The 19,863-nt window shown below is 36.3% G+C and overlaps 1 protein-coding gene and 1 pseudogene across 2 annotated transcripts in view; one reads left to right on the top strand and one right to left on the bottom strand.

Annotated features, from left to right (window-relative positions):
- The window catches only part of CECR2 (CECR2 histone acetyl-lysine reader), a 161,541-nt gene that overhangs the window by 111,238 nt on the left and 30,440 nt on the right, over positions 1–19,863 (bottom strand). The gene's annotated exons all lie outside the window — the stretch shown is intronic.
- Positions 4,547–4,921, top strand: LOC141493506 (DNA-directed RNA polymerases I, II, and III subunit RPABC2 pseudogene; annotated as a pseudogene).

The following is a 19,863-nucleotide window of genomic DNA, read 5'->3' on the forward strand; positions in this document are numbered from 1 at the left end:
GGGCCTCCGCGGGCCCAGAAGACCCGTGCCCCATCAAGGAGGGGGCATCGGCCTAACTGTCTGCCGCCAGGGGGGCTCCCCGGCCTGGGCCCTCTGGAGCCTGGCTTTGGCTCCTGAACTCAGTTTGATGCGCAAAGATGGCGGCCAAAAACGATTTTTCTTTATAATATTGTTGTCATGGTATAAATTACTAATCACAATATGAGCTGTTCTCCTAGTTCTTCTCAATTCATTCTTCATCAATTAATAGTATCTCAAATCTTTCTGTGCCTCAGTTTCCTCATCTTTCTTGGATTAGACTTAAGATCTTAGATTTAGGATCTAAGATCCCTTTTCTGTTCTAAATTTTTGATATTATGATTCAGAATATTTTCCAAGGTTAGTCCTCTGTGCATTATACTAGGCTACTCTTCTTTACTGTTAATATTAAGTAAACTGGATAAAGGTTTTTGCTACCTCCCCCTAACAGAAATGTTGAAAGGAGAAACTAGAGCACATAAACCTGTGTGATGAAACGAAAAATTTATCGAATCATTCCTATAAAATCCCTATATGATTGAACTTGAACTTAGCTCTTTCTGACTTCAGATCCACTAAATATAATGGTCAAATTATCTTGGGAATTGCATGAAAAAATAACAGGGTTAAGAAACTAATATAGTTTATTCCCACAAAGCAAGCTTAACTTTGATTTTTTAAAATACAAAAGAACTTTCAAGAATATAAAGCAAGGGGCCGGCTAGGTGGTGCAGTGGATAGAACACCGGCCCGGAAGTCAGGAGTACCTGGGTTCAAATATGGTCTCAGACACTTAATAATTACCTAGCTGTGTGGCCTTGGGCAAGCCACTTAACTCTATTTGACTTGCAAAAAAGAATATAAAGCAAGGGTAGCTAGGTGGCAGAGAGGATAGAGCAGCAGCCTTGCAGCCTTGGAGTCAGGAGGACCTGAATTTCCAACTTCTGACACTTAATACTTAATTAGCTGTATGGCTCTGGACAAGTCACTTAACCCCATTATCTTGCAAAAAAAAAAAATGAAACAAATTCCAGTAACCACTAGGGAAAGCAGAATGACAATCTCAATATGTAGTGCTCAATGTTCACCATATACATAATTTTGAGTCAAGCAGCAAACAAAAAAGTTCTGATTCTACCTGGTTTTTGCCACATACAAGGTGAACTGGTTTATCAAATAAATCAAACACATTTTCTGAAAATAGGTTATTGAGCACAATCCATGTTCCAATTGTCATATTTTTGGTAAAAAGTAGAAGCAAAAGAATGATATTTTTTAGACCTTGGTATTTTTAAATGAGTCAAAAAATGATTATAGCTAATACTGCAATAATAAAAGTGCTAGCTACCACTTATGTAGTGCTTTAAGGTTTACAAAGCATTTTATAAACAGTATCTCATTTGATCATCCATCTAAAAACCCTGTTATTAGCCAATTAAACAGATGAGGAGACTGAAGGTGAGGAGTGACTTGAACAGGATCACACTGCTAGTGTCTGAGGATGGCTGAATTTAGTTCTCCAAGTCCATTGTACAACTTATCTCCTGAAGCTAGATTCAGAATGAATCTCTGAGATCAACCAAAGTGAATACTGACCATCAAGGTATATAAAACATAATGGATTATCATTCTCTAAGAAATAACAAAAAGGCTGACTTTAGAGAAATCTATAACACTTAAATGAAATGATAAAGAATGAGATGAGCAACAATTTACAAAAGGACTACAATATCATACAGAAAAATAAATTTGAAAATCTTAGGAAGTCTTATCCAACCATGATTCCAGAGAAATGAGGATGAAGTGTCTTGTCCACTGACTGACAAAGACAAGGGGGAAGAGGAAGAGGGACTCAAAATGAAAACTTTCAGATATGACCAATGTAGGAATACATTATTTTGCTTGACTAGGCTTGTTTGTTACAAGGTTGTTTTTGGAAGGATGGGTAAGAAACTTGGGGAGGAGTTTGGGAAAAGTAATTACAGTGAAGGCAAAAGAAAATAAAAAGCTAGAAACAGGATTATTATAGCATTTGAAACAAATAGAACAGAAGGGAGTTAAGGAGACACAGACAAGGAGTATAGTTTTGATATGAATATGAACATGGAATTTATTATGTAATTTTAAGGGGAAAATGCCAGTAGTATGTAAGGGAGATATAAAGCTGCATATAATACTTTTCCTATTCTTTGATTATGAAAATACTAATATTTATCCAAGTTTGCCAGCTTAAGAATGACAAACACAAATTAATTTTAAAAATGGATCCAACTCTGAAGGGAAGTGAGAAATCTGAGACACTGATACATTGTTGGTGGAGCTGTGAACTCATCCAATCTTTCAGGAGAGCAATTTGGAATTATGCCCAAAGGGCAACAAAAATGTACATACTCTTTGATCCTGCAATACCACTACTGGGTCTATACCCTAAACAGATTATGGAAAAGGGTAAAAACATCACTTGTACAAAAATATTCATAGCAGCCCTGTTTGTGGTGGCAAAGAATTGGAAATCAAGTGAATATCCTTCAATTGGGGAATGGCTTAACAAACTGTTGTATATGTATGTCATGGAACACTATTGTTATATTAGAAACCAGGAAGGATGGTAATTCAGGGAAGCATGAAGGATCTGCATGAACTGATGCTGAGTGAGATGAGCAGAACCAGAAGAACACTGCACACCCTAAGAGTAACATGGGGGTGATGATCAAACTCGATGAACTTGTTCATTCCATCAGTACAACAATCAGGCACAATTTGGAGTTATCTACGATGGAGAATACCATCTGTATCCAGAGAAAGAACTGTGGAGTTTGAACAAAGATCAAAGACTATTACGTTTAATTTAAAAAAAAAAACTGTTATCTTATAATTTCTCAATCTCTTATACTTTGTTTCTTCCTTAAGGATATGATTTCTCTCTCATCACATTCAACTTAGATCAATGTATACCATGGAAACAATGTAAAGACTAACAGACTGCCTTTTGTGAGAAGGTGGGGAGGGAAGCAAGATTGGGGGAGAAATTGTAAAATTCAATATAAATAAAATCTTTCTTTTCAAAAAAAAATGAACCAAGTAGCTAGGTGGCACAGTGAATAGAGCACTGACCTCAGATACTTAATAATTACCTAGCTGTGTGACCTTGGGCAAGTCACTTTGACCCCATTGCCTTGGGGGGGGAATGATACAACTCCAAATGTAGCTGGATAAATTTAAGAGTTCACAATCTAAGAAAGACAAGACAGTTTACCTAGAACTACTGTACAAACCAAAATATTCTGTATAAAAAATACAAGTTAATGAAGTAATTTTTAAAGTCTTATCTCCTTTCTCTATTCCTATAGTTTTTCATTTAATATCATAAAACTATTTTCCTCCAGAATTGCTTACTGCAATTATAGTTAATTTTGAAATTCTCAAACTACTAATTTTCTTTTTCTGCAAGGCAGTGGGGTTAAGTGAAATGCCTAAAGTCATACAGGTAGGTAATTAAGTGTCTGAGGCTAAATTTGAACTCAGTCCTCCTGACTTCCAGGGCTGGTACTCTATCCACTGTGCCACCTAGCTGCCCCTACTGCTTTTCTTCAGGTCCAATTTAAGTTTGGAATAGTTCACCAAATAGGTCAAAGAGTGAAGAATGTTTCAGGCATATCCATCCTCTGCTTTCTATACTATACAAAAAGTTTTAGTGGTTTTAGTCTACAATGAATTAAAGAGTGTATAATATGCATTCATTGAATACCACCAGATCATTTACTTAGGAATTGGGATAGGGAATGGGACTAGGGCTTTGATTCCCTGATGGAGGGAGGAAACTCATTGGTTAACACTTTCTTTGCAATTTAGTCTGGGAATTGCCTAAAGAAAGAATTCAAGAAGTTAAATAACTTGCCAGTATATATATATCTAGGCTGGATTTGAACCAGGGTCTTTCAAGATCCAAAGCCAATAGTTCTTTACTCATAAGTCCATATTGCCTTGAAATATTAATGTATCAAAAGCAATTTTGCCTTAGAGTTTTCAAAGTGTTTTCTGATTGTTTTAAATACAAACACACAGGACCTCTCTCTCACGAACTCTTGACAGACATCAGATCATTAACAGAGCTGGAAGAGACCTTAACTGTGATATACTCCAACCTCCTTATTTTACAGATGAGGAAATTGAAGCACATAAAGGTTGCACAAAATTATTCAGGGAGTCAGTGGCAAAACTAGGATTCAGACTCAGGTCATCTGACTCTAAATGTTGTATTCTTTTTACTTTGTTTCTGCACTTCCTAATCTACAGCTACCATTATCAGCTTTGGTAGCTAACTTGGTGCCTAACAAATCTTCATGACTTAAATTCAGTCCTCGGAGAAATGCTATTCGGCTATAAGAATCATTTAACAATGAAAAAGGAGAGAAGTCACGATTTGGTCTGGAGGGAAGAACCTGAGGAAGGCCTGAGCGGCCTTGGCTACTCGGGGCTGTGAGGAAAGAGGGCAGTCCTGGTCAGGGCAGCCACAGGGTCCACAGGCATGTCCAACAACGAGGACAATTATGATGGCGATGACTTCCATGATGTGGAGGAAGATGAGGGTCTAGATGACTTGGGGAATGCCGAGGAGGAAGGCCAGGAGAATGCAGAGATCCTTCCTTCTGGGGAGCGGCAGCAAGCAAACCAGAAGAGAATCACAACTCCCTATACGACCAAGTATGAGCGAGCCTGGGGCCTGGGCACCTTCAGATGGCAATGTGCGTCCCGTGGAGCTGGAAGGGGAGACTGACCCACTGCTCATCGCCATGAAAGAGCTCAAGGCTCTAAAAATCGCCCATCATCATCTGCAGCTACCTGCACATGGGAGCTATGAAGATTGGGGTGTGGATGAGCTAGTCATCACCCACTGAGACCCAGGCCGGCCCCTGCCCCCTGGCAGCTTTTCTCTTCTGTTTGTTTTTCTCTATGGATAATAAAGCCTATTCACCCTCAAAAAAAAGCAAACAAAAAAAATGAAAAAGGAGCAAAGGAATCACTGCTAGGAATTCACAATATCCAGTTTGCAAAAGTAAGTTGTATGATAAATATTTCCTTATCAAGTTAGAATGAGAGAATTAAATGGCTAAAATGACAAAACCTCTTTAAAAGAGATCCTTAGGGGGTGGCTAGGTGGGGTAGTGGATAAAGCACTGGCCTTGGAGTCAGGAGTACCTGGGTTCAAATATGGTCTCATGCACTTAATAATTACCTAGCTGTGTGGCCTTGGGCAAGCCACTTAACCCCATTTGCCTTGCAAAAACCTAAAAAAATAAAAAAATAAAAATAAAAGAGAGCCTTGGCTAGCTCCCCTCTTAAAGCAACAGCTTTTCCCACCTCATTTAATTAGCGATTTACACTTGGTTAAACACCTAAATCTGTGGTCAAACATCAAGAAAAAAAAAAGCAACAGCATAGAGTTTTAACTTCATTACTTCAAAATTCTGCTTAAAATAGGGACAATAAGTTTATTGGTCTGTGAGACATAAAAGAAATTAGTGTCAAAACCAGCTTTCAATTTCTATCTCAAGTCAACTGGCCAAATGCAAGTTCAATGATATGATGATGATTTTGTCATTTGGAGAATATTAGTAACCGAGCATGGCTAGGAACACTGGCTTGAATCGATTTGAAAGAAGTCAAAATATACTAATGAACACATTTTATCTTCCCTTGAAAGAGACACAAGGGGAAATCTGAGAAATTGAAGCTAATAGTTCTTGAGACTTTGAATGAGGAGGCTAACACACTGAATATGCTAGTCTGAATCAGGCTTTTTAAAATTTTATCAGTGTGGGTACTCCTTACATTAGTACTGTTCATAGTACTTCGATGCATTTTCATGAAACTCTTGACCCTGTCAACAAATTTTCAACCCAAAGTGCCTAGATACTTCCATATTGATTGCACTAATTAACAATAGAACACATGGAGTCACTTCTATATCACTATAAGGCAAAAGAAGATAAAACTCATAAAACTGACACCAATTTCTAGAAAATCTGGAGGTAGTAAGGCTTAAAGCAGTTTGGAAAACATATTTTCCCCCAAATTGTATAGGAGATTTTGATAGCCATACTACAAAGAAAAAGTTAAAAAGAAACACCTGAAATGGGATTGGTGAATATAAGGGCTGAAAATGGAGGATATTCTGAAAGACAGCAAAATCTTTCAGAAGTATTGATAAATCATATGACATGTCATATGATTTCAAACTAATACAGAATTCACAAGGAAAACTTCAAAGAACCAAAGACTGACTATTAATTGCCATAATAAATAAAGGAACTTCAAGTAGCTGCTACAAAGGACAGTTGTCTTGTTAACTTGGAAACAAAATGAGTTATTTAGTTAGACTGAATAATGGAAGAACTTCAGAAAGGTGTTTAACTAAGGGTTACTTGAATTTCTTCAAAACCCTCATACTATTTGAAACATTGTATAGTATCAACTAACTTTTAAATCAACCAAATAACAGCTTATCGTTTTTTTCAAAGATAAAACTGGCATTTTAGATACTTTTGCTTATCTTTGTGGCTTGATGGCATACTCAACGCAAACTATAAATGTGTATGAGGAAGGCAAGAATTTGACTACAGGGCTCTGAACTGGTTCAATATACTCTGTTAAACAATATGAAATTGACTAACCTGTTTAGAACTCTACTTCAGGGATGCTAATTATTAGTGGGACCACATCCCAAGCAGGTTACTAGAAGCAAAAACAATATATATAAAAATATTCATAACATCCCCAAATATGTTCCCAACAACCAAAGGATGGATGCCTGAATAAATTCTGGTATGCAAATGAAACTGAATATTACTTTCTATACTACAATAAATATGAAAAATTCAAAGAAATCCAGGACGGCATGCATATATATATGGAGGTATAAAATAAAGCAGAATCAAAATGTTAATATTACTGTACCATTACTTTAATGTAAAAATCAACTGAAAGTCACATTTTCATTAAACATGAAAGGACAATAAAAATTAATTGACACATCTGTTAATAATCAGAAAAAAACAAAAGTAAAACGTAACCTATGCCACCAGTCACAACCAGATATTTTAGGGAAAATATTTTCTTAGGATGTGTTTGAGAGCTCAGGTAAACAGGTGATGTATGAAAACAAAATTAGTGATAATTTTTTTAAAAATCAGCTATATCTTGTTCATGGTGGAATGACAGTGGAGATGAAAGGTTCTAAAAATAGTACCTTTTTTTCATTCTCAAAAGAAGAGTTGAGCACAACAATAAAGTATGAGTGCTTTTCATGAACACAAAAGTCAAGCAGGCAGTTTGCCTTTTGTGACAGTCCTCAAATAGGAACATAAAGTCTTCATGTCAACAGTCACAGGGATTAGTGACAGTCTTCATGTTTTGGATGTTCTGACTTCACTAAGACATTTGGTTTGTCAAGCACATTGTCAGTTTGGAAATCCTTCTCAAGATGTAGAAAATATCAAGTGCTTTGCTTGACAGCACTATGTTCTCACAGAGCCACTATTAATTACTTTTCAAAGCTGTGTAATAATTACTACCATTTGACTCTGACCAGACAAAGGGTTTAAAAACAAAAATCAGAGTGCAGAAGACAATTATGCAAGATCTTCTCTATTTGCTTTGCAAACTTTAAAGAGCTATAAATGTTGTTTAATATTGTATCCTGTCAGTAGAACACAAATTACCTGAAGGCCAATTATTATGATTCAAAATCAAAATGAAACACAAAAACCCTTAAGATTGGTATGTCATGGCAGTGTCCCTGTTCCTTATGGTACTCTCCAATTGACAGGTAATAAGTAACCATTATATTTTTCAGCTAAATGGCACACCCTAAAAAGTCAAATGATTATCATTCTGAACGTTCTCCTTGAAAAAAGAGATTCAGTAAATATCAGATGAATGATAAAGTATTGAAAAAATGAACACAGAGACAAATTCAATTACACAGTCTCTCTGATTTCCAATCTATCTTCTCTCCAATTCATCCTTCATATAGATGCCCAAATAATTTTTTTAAGGCCTAGGTCTAACCAAGTCAGTTCTTGTTCAAAAATCTTCTGGCTTGCCATTATTTGACCTTCCATAATCTGGTCCCCACCTATCACTCAAATCTTAATTACAGCACTTCCAGACAGTCTGGTTTTTAGCAGTTTTCCCACCTAAAATACATAAAGTTCCTCATCTCTATCACTCAATATTCATTAACTTCCCTTCAAGGTTTAACTCAAATATCTTCCTCTGTCTGGAATCAAGAAAATCTTAATTCAAATTTGAACTCAAACACTATGTAGCCCTGGGCAAGTCATTTAACCTGCTACATTTTCTTCATTTGTAAAATGGAGGTAACCATAGCAACTACCTCCTAAGGTTGTTGTGAGGTGAAATAATTGGAAAGTGCTTTGCAATTTTTTTTTTTTTTTGGTTTTGTAAGGCAATGGGGTTAAGTGGCTCACCCAAGGCCACATAGCTAGCTAAATATTAAGTGTCTGAGGCCGGATTTGAACTCAGGGACTCCTGACTCCAGGGTTGGTGCTCTATCCACTGCACTACCTAGCTGCCCCACTGCTTTGAAAATTTTAAAGAGCTATGGAAATGCTATTTAATATTGTACCATACACCAGGAGAACACAAATTTCCTGGGGGACTCTGGTTTTTTGTTTATCTCAGTATCCCTACCTAGCACAAAGCCACCAAACACCCCCACATGACTTCCAAGAGCTGTGAATTAAGAATATATGCATTAAAAAACAATATTATAAGCAAATTAGAAGATCAAAGACTAGTTTACCTGTCAGATCTATGGAAAGCTGAGCAGTTTATGACTAAGGAAGAGATGGAGAACATCACCAAAAACAAACTAGATGATTTCGATTACAATAAATTAAAAAGCTTTTGCATAGATAAAACCACTGTAACCAAGATCAAAAGAAATGTAGTAAATTGGGGAACAATCTTTACAACTAATGAATTTCTAAAATATACAGAGAACTGAGTCATGTTTTTTTAAAAAAGCCATTCCCCAATTGACAAATGGTCGAAGGATATGCAAAGGCAATTTACAGATGAGATCAATCAAAGCAATCCATAGCAGCCATATGAAAAATTGCTCTAAATCATTAATTATTAGAAAAACACAAATTAAAGCCTCTCTGAGGTACCACATCACACCTCTCAGACTGGCCAATATGAGCAGAATGGATAATGATCATTGTTGGAAGGGTTGTGGGAAATCTGGGATACTATTACACTGTTGGTGGAGCTGTGAACTCATCAAACCTTTCTGGAGAGAAATTTGGAACTATGCCCAAAGGGAAACAAAAATGTGCATTACCCTTTGATCCAGCCATACCACTACTAGGTCTATACCTTGAAGAGATGATGAAAAAGAGTAAAAACATCACTTGTACAAAAATATTAATAGCAGCCCTGTTTGTGGTGGCAAAGAATTGGAAATCAAGTAAATATCCTTCAATTGGGGAATGGCTTAGCAAACTGGTATATATATGTCATGGAACACTATTGTTCTATTAGAAACCAGGAGGGATGGGAATTCAGGGAAGTCTGGAGGGATTTGCATGAACTGATGCTGAGTGAGATGATCAACCTTGATGGACTTGCTCATTCCATCAGTGCAACTATCAGGGACAATTTAGGGCTGTCTGCAATGGAGAATACCAGCTGTATGCAGAAAAAAGAACTGTGGAGTTTGAACAAAGGCCAAGGACTATTCCCTTTAATTTAGAAAAAAATAGATATCTTATTTCTGGTCTTGTTATCTCTTATACTTTTTGTTTCTTCCTTAAGGATATGATTTCTCTCTCATCAGTTTGGATCAATGTACAACATGGAAACAAAGTAAAGAGTGACAGATTGCTTTCTGTGGGGGGGGTGTAAGATGGGGGGAAATTGTAAAACTCAAAATCTTTAATAAAAATAGAATACTACACATTAATAAATGTTTGGCTTGAATTTTACACAAGAATTAACATGATATGATGCTTGTTAGGATCCTTTTTTTTAAGTTGTGACTGACTATGCATCATGAACTATAGGCTCCGGGGATGAATTCTTGAAGACAGACTAAGGAATTTTGATTGCCAAAATTTACAACAAATTGATTTGACACATAATGACACATAAAATTTATTGGTGGTCAGTTACTGGAAATTTCTAAGCCAACAATATAAGACTGATTAATGCTATTATCTCCAAATCAAACAATTTTCAATCAGAAGGTAATAGGTGAAAAAAAGAAAGGAGCAAAAGCCTGCATAGGAAATTGTCTCGTGGTGAGCTCCCCTCCCCGCCAAAAAACCTAAGACACATGAACCAACAAAAGCAGGCCATGTTTCAGGTGTCTAAAGATAAAACATATATTTGCCTTCAGTTATGAGGTGACCGAATGGGGCAGTGGGACTTGAGGTAAGGACAACTTTCAACCATCTGGAATTCAATATTTATTAACAAGAGACTCAAACCTCTGGCAGCAAGGAGGAAGAGAGGAAAAAGAAAATGAATTTAGGAAAAAGAACAATGAATTTAGAGAGAATACCGTTCATTTCTCCTTTAGCACTGAGTTGATGATATATGGGAAGACTATGTGCTCCAATTTTTTCCCCCTACATTGGCAGGAATTCTACTAAAGAAAAATTTATTTGAGCTAATACCCAAATATCTCTAATTTGAGTAGACTAACATTTGAACATTATTGAGAATTCTTGTAATCCAACTATATTCTACATCCAAATTCTGATCCAGAAGTACAAGGTCAAAGTAGGAGACCTGGACCAACCTGGGGCACTAGTGTGTGTAGGAAGGAAAAAAATGAAAGGACGATCAGAGAAAATAGAATGGCAGCATGGTATAGAAAGAGGACCCTTGGTCATTTTAGAAAAAGTTATGGTATATGCATATGATGGAATACTAGTATACTGAAAAACCTACAAAGACTTGTATAAACCAATGCAGAAAGTGAGCAGCAAACAAAAGAAAATTTTATACTATAAAAACAATATTAAGACAAGCATCTTTCAGAGATTTAGGAACTAGAGTGCATCTAAACAATGGCCAATAAATTCATGATGAAACATATTACTATCCAACTCCTGAGAGAAATGATAGATTCAGAGAGAAGACTGAGTCTTTATTTAAAAAAAAACCCAGCTAATTTGAGTATTTCTTTTATTTCACATACATTAGCGCAACAGTTTTTTGCTTATCTTGTTTTGTCAATGGGGAAAATGAGAGCGAGGCAGATTTTTTAAAAAATTTAATTAATTTATTTATTTTGAATTTTACAAATTTTCCCCTAATCTCCCTTTCCTCCCTTCACCCCACAGAAGGAAGTCTTACATTGTTCCCATGCTATATATACATTGATCAAAGTTGAATGTGATGAGAGAGAAATCATATCCTTAAGGAAAAAAAATGAAGTATAAGAGATAGTAAAATTACATAAGATAACTGCTTTTTAAAAATAATTAAAGGTAATATAGTCTTTGGTTTTTGTTCAAACTTCACAATTCTTTCTCTGGATACAGGTGGTATTCTCCATCACAGATCCCCCAAAATTGTGAGTGATTGTTACACTGATGGAATGAACAAATCCATCGAGTTTGATTATCACCCCCATGTTGCTGTTAGGGTGTAACAATGTTCTGGTTCTGGTCATCTCACTCAGCATCAGTTCATGCAAGTTTTTCCAGGCCTCTCTGGAATCATATCCTTCCTGGTTTCTATTAGAACAATAGTGTTCAAAAGTTTGCTAGGCCATTCCTCAATTGAAGGACATTCACTTGATTTCCAATTCTTTGCCACCACAAACAGGGCTGCTATTAATATTTTTGTACAAGTGATATTTTTACCCTTTTTCATAATCTCTTCAAGGTACAGACACAGTAGTGATATTGCTGGATCAAAGGGTATGCACATTTTTATTGCCCTTTGGGCTTAACTGCTCTCCAGAAATGTTGGATGAGTTCACAGCTCCACTAAACAGTGTATTAGTGTCCCAGATTTCCCACAACCCTTACAACATTGATCACTGTCCTTTATAGTCATATTTACCAGTCTGAGAGGAGTAAAGTGGTACCTCAGAGATGCTTTAATTTGCATTTCTCTAATAATTAGTGATTTAGAGCAATTTTTCATATGACTATAATTGATTTTCTTATCTGTAAATTGCCTTTGCATATCCTTTGACCATTTGTCAATTGGGGAATGGCTTTTTTTTTAAAAAAATGACTCAGTTCTCTATTTTAGAAATGATCTGACATAGATCTGACAGGTACACCTAACTCCTTGATTTTCTAGTGTGCTTTTAATATTGTTTTTTTTTATGTCTAAATCCTGTATCTTTTCTTGGTATAGGGTGTGAGGTGTTGGTCTAATCTAAGTTTCTTCCACACTAACTTTCAATTTTCCCAACAGTTTTTATCAGAAAGTTTGTATTCCAGAAGCTGGACTCCTTGGGTTTATCAAACAGCAGATTACTATAATCATTTCTTGCTATCTCTTATGAACCTGGTTTATTCCACTGATCTACCTACCACTCTATTTCTTAGGCAATACCAGACTGTTTTGATGACTGATGCTTTATAATAATTTTAGATCTGGTAGGGTGAAGCTACCTTCTTTTGCACATTTTTCATTAAATCCCTGGAAATTCTTGACTTTTTATTTCTCCATATGAATTTACTTACAATTTTTTCTAACTCATTAAAATAATTTTTTGGAATTTTGATTGGTAGAGCACTAAATAAGTAGTTTAATTTAGGTAGAATTGTTGTTTCTATCATATTAGCTTGGCCTATCCATGAGCAGTTGATATTTACCCAGTTATTTAAATCTGAGTTTATTTGTGTGAGAAGTGTTTTGTAATTGTTTTCCAAAAGTTTCTTAGTCTGCCTGGGCAAATAGATTCCCAGGTATTTTATAATGTCTGAAGTTACTTTGAATGGGATTTCTCTTTCTAGCTCTTGCTGCTGTATCTTGTTAGCCATATATAGAAATGTTGAGGATTTATGAGGGTTTATTTTATATCCTGTGACTTTGCTAAAGTTGCTAATTATTTCTAGGAGTTTTTAAGAAGATTTTTTTGCGATTCTCTAGGTATACCATCATCATGCCATCTGCAAAGAGTGACAGTTTTATCTCTTCCTTCCCAATTCTATCCTTCCATTTCTTTTTTCTTCTCTTATTGCAGAAGCTAACATTTCTAATATAATATTGAATAGTAGTGGTGATAATAGGCATCCCTGTTTCACTCCTAATTTTATTGGGAATGCCAAGAGGCTTAAGAGAAAAATCTCTACCTCATAGCTATCAGGCTGGAAAACATGGCAAGTCAATCAAAAAGCAGTGATGGGGCGCGACTCGGTGGCACAGTGGATCGAGTACAGGCCCTGGAGTTCCTTAAGTTTTTGATCTTTAGTGGTTTCTCTTTTTGAGTACTAATTTTAAAAATGCTTACTATGGGGCAGCTAGGTGGCACAGTGGATAGAGCACTGGCCCTGGAGTCAGGAGTACCTGAGTTAAAATGTGGCTTCAGAGACTTAATAATTACCTAGTTGTGTGGCCTTGGGCAAACCACTTAACCCCATTTGCCTTGCAAAAACTTTAAAAAAAAGCATAGTGATTATGCAGAGGGGAAGGGGGTGAAGAAGAATGCAACTAAAAGAATTGGAAGTTGAAAAGGCCTTGAATACCAAAGGATTTTGCATTTTATCTTGGAGGTAATAAGGAGTCTCAGGAGTTTATTAAGGGGCAGGGGTGGAGAGAACAGTGACTGACTTGTACTTTGACAGCTGAATGAAGGGTCAATTAAGAGTGAGGAGATCTATAGGCCCAGAGCAAGGTGAAGCAGTCTCAGCAGAGGGTGTATTTGAGAGATAATGCAAAGGCTGGCATTGGCAATAGATTGAATATGACTGGGGGGGGGGGGGGAAGATGAGAGACAGTAAGGAATCCAGGATGACACCTAGCAGCTTTTTTAATTTTAAAAGCAACAAGCATTTGTTAAACACTGGAAACTACGAGGATATTTTCTTATTGGGGAATAGATAAGGAAATTGCATATATGAATGTAATGGAATATTATTGCTCCATAAGAAATTATGGAATGGATGATTTTAGAAGAAAATTTTAAGACCTTTATGAAACAGAAAGTGAATGTGCAGAACTATGGGAACCATTTATATAATAATAAAAGAATCAAAACAACAAAAAGAACTCTGATCAATGCAATGACATCGCAAATTAAAAAATAATGAAGACTGCCCTTAAAAGGCAGAAAAGATATGTTTTCAAATATAGCAAATGTGGGAATTTGTTTTAAAGACTAGTACTAGTAATAACAAGGGATTTTTTTGTATTTGATCAATAGAGAAGGGGATAGAATTGGTAAATAACAGAAATATTCTTGATTTAAAAATTAAAATAAGTTAAAGAAAAGGAATATAAGGCCAACTACATGATCAGAAAGTTTTTCATACTAGCAGAGAAAATAAAATATAACTAAGATAATACAAAGAATAAAAGTACAGATGGAAGAGAGAATGGTAGAAAAATGTAGAACTCATAAACTTACGTTTTTTCTTTCTTTCTCAAGATTCCCCACCTCTTAAATTCCAATTCTTCTTTTACAACATGACTAACATGTAAATATGTTAAGAACACTTGTACCTGCATAACCTGTATAAGATTTCTTACTGTCATGGGGAGAAGGAGGAAAGGGAAGATGGTAGAAAAATATGAATGTTGAAAACTACCTTTATATGTAATTAGGAAAAATTTTAAAAATAACACAAAAAGAAAAGAGTACAGTGAGAAAGGGATAAATGTTCAAATTAACAAGTTAAGTTCTGGCTGGAGGTAAGCAAAAAAGGTTTGAGAAGATGTGGCATTGAAAATAGGCCTGAAAGGTCAGTTTCACATTGAACAGAAAAATCTGGGGGGAAAAAGAAATTTTAACTAGAGGGAACAACAGGAGCGTAGGCGACAGTTAGAAAAGGTAACAGAAACTAACTCATTGGGCAGTACGTGAAGGTACTCCCAAGGAAATAAGGCAAAAAAATGGGAGGAGGGTGTTTCCTAAAGGCTCTTGAAAAGTCAGAGTCATCATTTTAGATCATATTTTGTATTGATCCTTACAAGTAGGTAGGAGAAATGTATCCTCTTCAGAGATGAGACAAGGAAGACTCCTGGTCTGCCCATGGTCACATAGTGAACAAGGACAGAAATTAAGACTTGATCCCCATTAGACCAATTGATGGAGCATACAGATAATCTTTAAAACAAGCCCAGGAGACCCCAATTAAGATGGTAGAGCAGAAGCCATGATCTAGAAATGCTAGAAAAGATGCAAAGGAAATCCTTGTATAGCCCAGACCAACCCAAGAGACAACAAAAGAAGTCTTGGGGTCTTTGGAGAAATAGCATTTCGGCCTGAAGACTAACAAGGGTCTACCCTTGACCCCCTGGTTCAGCACAGAGGAGTCTGACTTTGTGCAATCTATAAGAAGGGACACCCAAGATTCACAGGTGGAAGAGCCTCCAGAGGGAAGCAGCCTTCTCCTTTCCAAGCACTGAGCAAAATAAGATTTCATTTGATCCTCACAACAACCCTGCAAAGTTAAGTACTCATTTTACATTTGAGGAAAAGAATGAAGACAGAGATTAAGGGTCTTGTTCAGAGTCACAGAGTAAAGTATCTGAGACTGAAAGAAGCTGAACGGGTATGGACAAGAAGAAAAAGGTACCTAATTTAGCCTCAGTAGCCTCAGCTGAAGTGGTGGTTCTGGGAGGAACTGACCAATCACATAAGGGAGAGAGAGTTTGGAGAGTTGGGATTGAACATTGGAGAGGAAGGAAGACATCCTGGACACAGAATAAAATGTGAAAATGTAGGTTTGGAGTTGGATTTGGGCTAGGGGCTTCATATTGCCACTAGAATAAAATTGAAACTTGCGCTTAATTTTTATGCAGCATTCCAGGGAGCCAGATTTGCTCCCAAACAAACAGCCTTCTCTAATCCTCACACATGACAGTCCATCTCCCCTCCATGGGTCTTTGTCCTGGTTATTTCACATGCCTGGAATGGATTCCCTCCTTATGTCTCTTCTTTTAAATCACAGATCAATTTTTCAAATCACAGATTTTTTTTATTTGCAGTAAGTTCCCCCCCCTTTAACTGTACTAGCAGATCTCCCAAACTATTCTATATAGTTCTATATTTTCTGACTAATTATGTTTATTCACTTGATATTTATATAACATATATACCTGTATTTGTTTTCAGTTTTAGAATATAAACTCACAAATAACGATTCTTTCATTCTTTGTACTTACATTCCTAGCACAGAACAGGTACCAATAATAACATGTTGATTAAGACTAATTTTCCTTTCGGCCAGATTTGACCAAAATGTTACTTCTCTAACTTAATTGCCCCTGGGATAAAACATAAACTTCTCTACTTAGCTTTTAAAGCCCTTTGTCACTTGGCCCCCACCTATCTTTCATGCATTTTAGTACCATTAACTCCCCTTCTGATACATTTGAATTCAGTCAAACTAGCCTTCTCCCCCTTCCTCACAACTCCTCTTGTATAGTTCCTATCCATTCTTTTGCCCTAGCTGTCCACTAAGCCTAGGACTAGACTACCCCCTTCATCTCAAGAATTTTAGTTAAGATAGCTGCCTAAATGTAAGCAAACCACCTGAAACATACCAGACTAAATAATGATCAAGAAAAAAATGAGAAACAATAATTAGGGCACCTTTTCACCCCCAAACTTCACACATCATCAGCCAACAATCCATGGCCAAGAAAAAAAGGGGACTGACTGCCAGAAAGAGCAAAGCAGCAGATAGCTTCTCAGCATTACTGGAGACTTTCCAGAGACTCGAGTATAGCAGGCAAAAAATTCTATGTCCAAGAGGCTGAAAAACTAAGGCATTTTATATAAAAAACAATTGATCTGGAAGAAAACACATCATGGTGTAATAATTTAAAAATTATTGGACTCCCCAAAAGTCATGACTAAAATAAAAAACTCGACAAATCTTTATTAGGCAATGCCCAAATCTCTTAGAATAAAGATCAAGTGAAAACAGGAAAAAAATTCACCCATCTAAGGAATGACCATCAAAACCCAAAACTCCCGCGGCATCAACATCAACATCATCATCAACAGTGATATCATTCTCATCTGACAGATGAGGAAACAGACTCAAATGTTGATCAGCTTATTCATCATCATACTGCTTTAGTGTCAGACATTAAAGAGCCTTTGTCTTTCTGACTCTGGGTCCAAAAGTCTTAAGTCATTTTGCTTTTATGAAGGGGAAGAAGTGTATTCAATTATTTCAGAGATTAAACCTACTCTCTGTCACATAGCTTCTTATCCTCAGCTGGAATAATTTTTTAAAATCCAAAATCACTTCTGTTCTACAATGAGTCATCAGCAGGATCCTAAATACATGAGAGTCCCGGTTCTTCCTACTCCCTGGACATCTTACATCTTACCATCCTCACCATCATCACTGCCACCCAGATGGGAGTTATTCCTGCCCTCCCTACCCCCCCCCACTCCTACCCTTACCCTTATTAACTGGCTCACTTGGCCCACTGTTTCAGGAAGGTATAAATTGTAACATTTCATTTGACTCCTCAGCATCTTCCTTACAACTCCAACATCATGATAAGTCTCTCTCAGCCTTTCTGGGGAATCAGAAACCATGCCTTGAATATTGTATGCCTTTGGAAAGTATGGAAAGTGCTTTGCAAAACTTAAAAGTGCTAATTATTATTATTATTATTATTATTATTATTATTATTATTATTATTATTATTATTGTTATTGTTATTCCACATTCTGAACTTTGGTCCTGGATCCCTGAAAGCCAAACACATAACTGCCTTATTCAGGTTGGCTCTAGTCATGTTTCACATCACCCTCTACTCTTGGGTTATCTTTGCTTCCCCATGAATAAATGGCCTAGCACCACCTATAAGCCATAAAAGTTTACCATCAAATAGATCTTGAAAGAAAAGCATTCCTCTAATACTGCAAATTTTGCTCTGCAAGTTATGGGGCAAAAATTGGGTCTAATCTCTGAGATAATTGACTACACTTCCTTATCTGTCAAATAAGAATAATACTGATGATGGTGTTGCTGTGAATCTCAACTAAGATCTGCTAAATAAACGGCAAATATCATTACTGATATTATATAGTTCAACTCTAAGCAGTTGAAATAATAGAAAAAATAAACAGAAAGAAAGAAGCTATCAAAAATTAATGTGGCCTGAGTCTTAGATAAATGTTGATTTCCAGGGTGATATGAAAACTAAGCAGAAGAAGTAAAAGCAAAAGGAGGAAAATGAGGCAGAGGTCCAAGCTGCCTGAGCATGCTGACCATAGGGGTCAAAGATACCAAGTTCCTGATGCTGAACAAGATGAGCAGAACCAGAAGAACACTGTACACTATAACAGCAACATGGGTTGATAATCAACCTTAATGGACTTGCTCATTTCATCATCAGTTCAATAATCAGGGACAATTTTAGGGTATCTGCGATGGAGAATACCATCTGTATCCAAAGAAAGAACTGTGGAGTTGAAACAAAGACCAAAAACTATTACCTTCAATTTTAAAAATTGAAGCGGCTAGGTGGAGCAGTGGATAAAGCACCGGCCCAGGAGTCAGGAGTACCTGGGTTCAAATCCGGTCTCAGACACTTAATAATTACCTAGCTCTGTGGCCTTGGGCAAGCCACTTAGCCCCATTTACCTTGCAAAAAAACCTAAAAAAAAAGTCATATATTACATAATTTTGTTATCTCTTATATTTTATTTTTTCCTTAATGATATATTTTTCTCTCAACACATTCAATTTTGATCAATTATAGCACAGAAACAATATAAAGATAATCAGACTGCCTTCTGTGGAAGGGTGTGGGGAGGGAAATGAGGTAGGGAAAAAATTGTAAAATTCAAAACATTGCAAAAAATGATAGGTAGAAACTACTATTTAGATAATTGGAAAACAAATAAAATATTTGTATTAAAAAATATATCAAGTTCCAAACCCCAGGTCACAACTGGCTGAATTATCCAGGATTCTTCCCAGCTGATCCATAATTCTTACTTTTGTCCTCTGTTATAGGGGTTCTTTTCAAATCCCCTGAAAGAAATAATTCCATTTTTCATATAAATAGCATTCTAATTTTGTGGTTTAGTGTGGTGGTGTGTTTGTATTCTTCTTCTTTGGTCAATGGGATGGACAAATGCTACAAGAAAATAACTGAGTAAAATCTCAACACATACATACAAACCCCCTCCCCACTTGAAATTTATGCATATATAATATGTATTTTATATACATACATACACTGTATGCATGTGTATGTATATATACTCAATTATGTAGATGCAAATACACACACACATTTTCAGTGACTTGTACATTAAATGATGTCCTGCTGACAAAGGAGACTTTGTCCATGACCTAACTTAACTCCACCCTTGGCTGTTATAACAGCTCTCCTTAGGCATCTGTCTAATGCTATTGTGCCAAGTTATGAACTGTGTTCTCACTACTTTAAACTCTAACAACATGTATTCACTCAATCCCCCACCTTCACCCCTACTCTCAAACTCTATAATTTTATCACCTATGGCTCCCTATAATTATTTTACAGTCCAAAGTCAGCTCCATTTGGGCTCAAAACGATCCTCTTCTAGACCAAAAGAACAACATTAATGTTCCCAAAGAGCATCTTTGTCTGTTACTCAGTCTCTCC

Source organism: Macrotis lagotis, chromosome 7, assembly GCF_037893015.1.
Source record: "Macrotis lagotis isolate mMagLag1 chromosome 7, bilby.v1.9.chrom.fasta, whole genome shotgun sequence".
Lineage (NCBI taxonomy): Eukaryota > Metazoa > Chordata > Mammalia > Peramelemorphia > Peramelidae > Macrotis > Macrotis lagotis.